This window comes from Catharus ustulatus, chromosome 5, assembly GCF_009819885.2.
Source record: "Catharus ustulatus isolate bCatUst1 chromosome 5, bCatUst1.pri.v2, whole genome shotgun sequence".
NCBI classification, from domain to species: domain Eukaryota; kingdom Metazoa; phylum Chordata; class Aves; order Passeriformes; family Turdidae; genus Catharus; species Catharus ustulatus.
The window spans coordinates 5,568,747-5,576,439 of record NC_046225.1 but is presented as its reverse complement, the minus strand read 5'-3'; the positions used below and the strand labels follow the sequence as shown (position 1 = coordinate 5,576,439).

General features: G+C 37.7%; 1 long non-coding RNA gene across 1 annotated transcript; it reads left to right on the top strand.

The window, feature by feature from the left end:
- Nucleotides 1-1,356: 1,356 nt before the first annotated feature.
- LOC116996205 lies at nucleotides 1,357-4,390 on the top strand. Its single transcript, XR_004417908.1, has 3 exons — nucleotides 1,357-1,448; nucleotides 3,691-3,840; nucleotides 4,330-4,390. It is a non-coding gene; the product is annotated as an uncharacterized LOC116996205 (long non-coding RNA).
- The last annotated feature ends 3,303 nt before the right edge of the window (nucleotides 4,391-7,693 follow it).

Genomic DNA, 7,693 nt, shown 5'->3' with positions numbered 1-7,693 from the left:
TTTCTTGATTTTACTTGTACTCAAGGAAAGAACACCTTAGACATTTCTGTAAATAAACTAGGCAGTGTCAGAGAACACCTACCACTCTCCCTCTGGAATGGAAACAGCCCCTTTCAAAAGGTTGTTCAGCTTTTCCATCAAGTTTTGCCTACAGGACCTGGTACTTGTTCTCTCCTTCACTTTCCCTGCAGTGTAAGTGATTGCTGCCATCAGCTCAGGGCTGCTGCAAAAGAAAATCTTACTCCAGGCAGACATTTCCTGCTGAAAGATGAAACCTTACATTTTAGCAGTGCTCTTACTTTGCTGACCCAAAAATAAGTGGTTCAGAGAATAGCTTAACCTTTTTTGATTGTGGAGAGGGGAATAGGAAGATTGTGCTTTGAGACAAAATTCATATTTTTCTCCTGAACTTCCAAAGACTTACAGAATTATCTATATATCATTTGTAATGCCCAATGGAAACTGATTTTTTTAAAAATTACAGATTTTTTAAAATGCAATTCAGCTTTTTCAGAATCTGAAATGAGCTGTAGCACTTGTAAACAGTTATTTGTTTTTCTCCATCATAACATTATAATTTTTTTGAGGATTTTAAAATTTCTTCTGGAATTTGAAAATGGCTTGGAAAAAATGGAATGGAAGGGACTGACTTTTGAACTCAGAGGTGGTCTTGCACTGCAATTTGTGTCAATTTAATTCCAAGATTTACCTGCAGATGGTATTTGCAGACTATTCCTTGAGTGTAATGAAATAATAAGAATTAATAAGAATAATCTCATATTTGATTGCTCGCTCTTCCCCTGTATTTTATTTTATAAAAGTGCTATTCTGTTTAATAGGAAAATGGGAGCTATTTAAAAATAAGTATTTTCTCCCAGCATAACAAATGCTTCCTCTGTATTGTCTGTAGATTTAGAGGCAATCCAAATCCAAAAAGTTTGGCTGAAATACCTTTTTTGTCTGCAGTTTATGTGAGGATTCCTTAAGGGAGCTGTTTGTGCTACGTGTGCTGGCATAAATGTTTTGCCATTTCCATCTGCCATTTTTTGGTCTTCAAAGAAGAATGGTGGCCCCCTTGTGAAGGTTTCCAGTACCTGTATTTTGCAGTCTAACTTAGAACCTAATCCTTGGGAATCCAAACCAACCAACTTAACTTACGTGGGACACCAGGAGAGGTTCTTTGGAAAGAAAATTATGTTGGGATATTAATGGGTTTTGTTGTTTTTTAAGAAAACATTTTATGTGGAAAGAAAACACTGAGTGTTAACATTCTTTTGGAATATAATATCCAAACAAATGCCTTTATTCATGCATTTTTTTCCAAGTCTTGCCTGATAAACAGGTCACACTGAAAAGCACTTTGAGATGTCTTCAGAAGTGATGGGTAGACTTCTTCAAAGGCAGTTTCACAGATACATCCCAATTTAGAAATGGTGACAATTTTCCAGGTAAGAACACACAAATAGTGATATAAACCAGTGATATTTTTGTGTGTCTATGACAGCCATGGGAGCTGGTTCGCTGGGGAGCATGCTCATACATAAAAACAATGTTTTATTCCTTCAGCAAATATGATGAATTTTCCATCTTGGTGTTCCAGTGAGAAATAATATAAAAGGGAAATGGTTTCACTGGCTGAGATCCTAAACGTGGACAATTTCTTTGTAAGCCTCCTTGAGAAACAACATGGGCCCAAACTATTTATTTCATCATAGATGAACCTGAAAGAGGAGCCTTCCAAAAAGGCATAGTCCTCTAAAGTCTGTTCTCTCCCAGCTTGAATGAGTGCACTGAGCTTTCATGAATCCTGACAAGCATAACTGGGATTAGAATAAAGTTAAATATAATGGAAGTTCTTTGTGCATGGGAAAGTTTCCACGACAGAGAACATAATTTGAAAGATATCCTTATAAAAATGAATGTAATTTATGTATGGTTTGCAATATTCTGTGCAGAATAGTCACATTGGGAAAAAGCCTGAGACGATGCCTGTAAGTCTTTTTGATTGAAGGTATATTTTAAATCCTTTTAACTTGGGTAACTTAACTTTAATTTGTCCTGCCATGGTCAGGGACACATTCTACTTGAGCAAACCTGATCTAGAGGAAGGTGTCCCTGCCCATGGCAGGGAGCCTGGAACTGGCTGATCTTTAAGGTGCCTTCCAACCCAAACCATTGATTCAACATGAATTATAGTAAAATCATTTTCAGATATTATGACTCATTAAGAAAACTGATGTTGAAACTTAATCACTGTGAAACTTGGAAGAAGAAAATAGAGTAAGACTGCAGGATTGCAACTCTGAAAATGTATTTTATGTTTCATGTACATAAATATATTTCATAGGGTCTCAAATATGTCCTGAAAATGTTCAAGACACTAAGACAAGAGTAATTTTAGGAAAGTGACATGAGAAGGGTCCTTCAGCATTAATTAACACAACTTGTCATAATTATAAGAATAAACATTTTCAAAACACTTTTTGGGAGTATCAAAAGTCTTCCCCTTTGTCACTGCTTATTGAAGATGCCAAAATATTATCATGACACTTGAACAGCCCTGCAGTCTGCTTGGCCACACTGCTGATATATGAGAAATAACCTGAGGGGGATTTAGCAAGAGCAAAAGGACTGACTGGTGTTCCCATGCGTTTATTTGATTTACTTTTAATAACTTAGCACATAAATCATTCAGATTTAATAGTAAGCCACAGTAGCAACTCTAAAGATTTTTTTTTTCACTAAGCAAATGTTACTGAACACATATTCTGAGTTTACATTCTTTCTTCACTCAGGGATTGCTCACTTCAGAAATACTTTAAATTATAAATAGAAATTAGACTACCTAGTACTATTTACTCTGCATAGTCATGATTTAGAATGTGATTGTATTCCAAAGGGCAACCTGGTATAAATATGGAAGATCTATATTTTTCAGCTTGTGATTAATTTTGGTTTAGTTTTTATAAGTAAAAGGATTGGTTTAAGTTGTTTTTTACCACCTCTCAAAAAGGTCCATCTCCTTTTCCACTTCTCCCTTCCCTTCTCTCTTTGCCTTTTTCCTTTTCCCTTCCCCTTGCTCCTCATGCTTAACCCCATGATTATGGTTGCTTTGTGCTGTGTGTTGACCCTGAGCTGGACACCAGGCACCCACCAAATCTGCTCTGTAACTCCCATCCTCAGCAGGTCAGGGAAGAGAAAATATAAGGAAAAGCTCAGACTGAGATGAAAGAGGGAAGATTCCCTTGTTTAAGTAGAAAAATCAGAAGTAGCTGATTAAGAGAAACCCAAAAATCTGGTATATTCCACTTTTTTAGGAAGGGCAGATCTATGCTTTTAATAGAAGGTCTGTTATTTTTGCACTATATCAAGTTGTTTCCACAATCAAACCTGGAATTTTGTGAAATATCCTTGATTTCCTGACATACCTGTCAAAGAGAGGGGCAGTATCTCTATATGATATGACCATAATAATGGTCATATCTGCATGTATACAAATTGAACTTGCACCAGGTTTTCTAACATGCCATAAGGGCACAGGGCAAGGCTGTTTCCTAAAAGCCTTTCTTGCCTCTTGAAAACATTACCATGCCTTGGAAAAATCCATTCAGTTGTATTTCTATCATTAAGCACAAACCAAGGTAGAGCTTCAAGATCCAGAGTCATGGAGCATTCCCTCCTTGAATCCAGATTGCAAATTCTCCGTTCCACATTCGTCTTGAAGAGAGCTGGCTGGAAGACTCCAAAGTGGAGCCAGGGAATGAAGTAAAAACTATGTGGACAACCAGAAGGTTCAATACTCAACTGAGACTGCTGGTCCTCTTTTCCTAAGCAGTAAAGGTAAAGATAATGATTTGTTAGGCAGCAAAGGTATGCCTTTGATTCCTGTCCCAAGCCGCCAAGGAAAATGTGGATCCCTCTAAATATATACCTGACACTCCCTGCAAAGGGAGATTCAAGTTTGGCTTTATCCACTTGTGTATTATTTTTAGCTTAAGTGAAATTAGTCCATCTGCTTGTTTTACTAGGAATTTTTAAGAAGATTCCTTTCTAAAAAAAAGTAAAAAAAAAAAAAAGTGCTCTTTTCTCTTTTGCAGTGGGCACACATTCATCCAGCCCATTTTTTTTCTTATTTTAAACTAAAACTAATTACATACCTTTTCCATATATAAAAGAAACATATGCACTTTATTATATTTTCATATGGTTGAGGCAGTCTTTCTTCACAATATACTATGGGATGAGAAAAGAGAGCAGTGGATGCCCTTTAGAGCTGCAGCCATCTTTGTGAACCCCTATTTATTAATTTCCTTTCCTTCTTTTCTCCAGGGAGCCTTGAAGGTGGCCAGGGTCATCACAGCAGACTGAAAACTGATTTGAAGCCTCAGAGGAGGTAATACTCTCTCATTCCTCCCTTGTTTAATCCTGACAAACTAGCTGTAACTCTCTGCAGATTAGTAATGTGCAATATGGCATGGTAGGACAGACCAGGTTTCAGTGTGTCCTTAAACTTCATTAAGGATCTTCCCAGCTGATTAGAAAGATTTTTTGGTTGGATCTGAGCTGCATTAAAATCTGGGTCCCTGGGTTAATGGACAATAAGAAACAATTAATTTATAAATCGGTCAAATGCTGATAATGATGTGGAATAGTTTTAAGTCTGTAAGGAATTAGAAGATACTGTTTTCCCTTTTAGTCTTTTGCTGAGGTAGAACACACTTTGCTCATTCACTTTTGGAGACATTTTAATTCCCTAAATTGCCAGCCATGCTTTCACTTGCCCACATTTTGTATTTTTCAGCTGACTGTGTAAATCCTTTGGTTGCTGGGTGAGTATTTGTGAGCACAAGCAGTAAACCTCCCTCCAAAAGTGAGTGGCCGATTTTATGAGTGTTGAAGGGGTAACCAAAACAATAATGTTTCTCTTCCACTTCTCAAGAGGGAACAGAGGGTTCTCATTCAAGCCATTTTAATCATAACACTATCATACTGTGCCCTTTATCTAGAACTAAATATCAGCCAAAGTTTACTTGAAAACGAGCCTGGGTTTTGCTCAAATAAGCTAATGAACCTTTGTGAACTTCCAAGACTGGGCTGAATTTCAACTTTGGAACAATACTTGAAGCCAGGTGAGTTTTACTGTAAATATTTCCACCCTGGTTCCAGCAACAATCTGAACTTGTTTAACTAGTTTAACTAAATGCTTTTGTAACAGTGAGGACTGGATGACAGACTTTTTGTTATGAAAAAAACCTGAAAAGTAAAAGCAGTGATAATATGCTACTGGTGAAACTATGTGCTACATTTCTAAAAGCACAGATTGAAAGGTTAAATATAAATGTTCTCTTTCTTCATCTATACGTATTCATTTATAGGTACCAATAGAAAGAAAATGTCCTCAAATTTAGTTGCATACCGGCAAGAATACTGAATGTGCTCTCTGCAGGTATATAGATTTATAAAAATCTAAGAGAAAATGAGTGTTATTGGTTACACCATTTATAATGTCTAGAAACTCCCTATTTTAGGAGTTTGAACTTAAATATAAGAAAGGAAAGAGAATAATTGGGGGGATTCAGCACAAGAACTAAATATCACCTCAGAAGCAGCAAAAAATTTTGCATTCTTCTGGTAAACAGACAAGAGCATAGAAATCTGTGTCCATCCACAAATCCCCTCTGTCTCTACCCTCCTACCCCAAAACATTACTTGGTTTCATAAGCAGATGGAGCTAGCATGGAGATGCCTTCACACAGCAATGCAATTGCTTCAAGATGGACCACAGTGCTTGATAAAAATAAATAATGAATAAATAGCAGTATGTGCTGGGCTCTTGACTGGCCTGAAACATGGGGGTTTACAGAGTGATCACCCACCCTGTTTCTGAAAACCATTTGAAGGTGGTTCCAAACAGTCAAAATGCAGTAAATACACATAACCAGTTCCCTAATTTAAGGTCTGTGAGTATGAAGGCAAAAGAATGGAACAGTATTGGGATAAGTACCCTCACACTGATGCAAAACTGGTGTGACTTGATGAAGAAAACAATTATCAGAGTAGCATCCACTTGGAGCTCTTACTAGGTGGTTGCTTTGTAGTATTCCAAGGGTTAATGTTTTGTAAGCTGCCTTTATTTTGTTGAGTAAAGATTGTGTAAAAGTTTTTTTTTTATGGCATTAATCTGTAGATTAATGTTTCCTGTGTGCTAATGACATGTTCCCCAGCCACAGGTGAGTGGTATAAAAAATGTTAAATTAGAGTCAGTCAGAGCCTGCTGGCAAGCAATGACCTTACCTTCAACCCAACACTCTGGATAAAGAACTTGCACTCCTTTTTGTTCTCTGATGGAAGTTTTAAGCCTAAAAGGCATAAAGTGTATTGTTTTGCATATTCTGCTGAATGTTAACCATAATAACAAAACAGTAATGTCTGTGTTTTCCAAGCATTTTTTTGTTATTTCCTGGTTGGAATTTACTGCGAGGTTTGTGTGTTTGTGGAAAGGGAGACAGAGACACAGAGGGCTGAAAGTTCAGCAGATTTTTCTGAATTTTGGACTGCAGCTTCTGTTTTGTTGCCTGTACCTAAAAGCAAAACATTAGCTAGTCTAGCCTGATTTTAATGTAACCACTACACTTAAGGCTTCCACTCACCACTAACTATTCCCTGAGGCGTTTATTAGTTCAGGCATGTACTCCACAAATTACGCAGAGGGCACGATACGGTGTTTCAGTTTATCATCTGGATATGTCTGCCTTTCTAATCTCTGTTGGATGGTGGAAGCAAGGGATTTGCTTCCTTAACCATGTACTCTCCTGTTTCCTAGTAAAAAACAAGCTTTCCTAGGAAAGCTTCTCGTGCTGCAGCACAGAAAGGAAGAAAATCTGTCTGCCATTATATGCTGATACAATTAAATACATGAGCTGGCTCGCATTGACATGGCTTGGCTGCAAGTCAAGAAGGTACCCATAAAAAACCCTAAAATCTGTGTGTGCATGCATTCATGTGTGCCTGTGTATAAAAAATAACTGGGACACGCCAATTATTTTTCTCCTGTTTTTAAAATGGACTCCACACTCTTACCACTGCCAAAATGAAAGAAAATAAACCAAGTGTTTCTTTTGGTCCATCTTGCAGTCTTTATCAGCTTGGTAAACATACCCTGGGAAACCAAAGAGAAACTATTGGTGTTCTTTAGCAGAAAGAGCGAAACAAAACCAGACTTTCTTGAGAGTTTATGAGAGCATGTAAAAAGATCATTTCCTGCCAAAGTCCCTAGCTATAACTGGAAGATCAAAATGTCCTGATTGGGAGATTGTGTTAGTCACAAAATATGATATACACGTTGCATTTTGGAGCTATCATCTACTTAACACTTACTGTTGCTGGACTGGGAAAAAACAGCACATATGTTGCTACCTTATTGAGTGTAGCAGTAATAATGAAAAGGGCAGAGGAGGTGGAGGGGAGAAGAAAAGCTAGTGCTGGAAGTAGCCAGCATTGTGCTGAGAGGACAGTGCTGGAGTGTGAGTGAAATTCCCTCCAGTTACCTCTGGATCAGCTCAGCCCCACTACCTATGAACTTCTGGCTCACTGACAGAAAAACAAGCCATGCTCCATTCTGCTTATGCAGAAAATAAAACCAGCTCAGCCCTGCTCTGCTCTGCTGCCCTGGTGCCTCTGATGCTTTTATTTT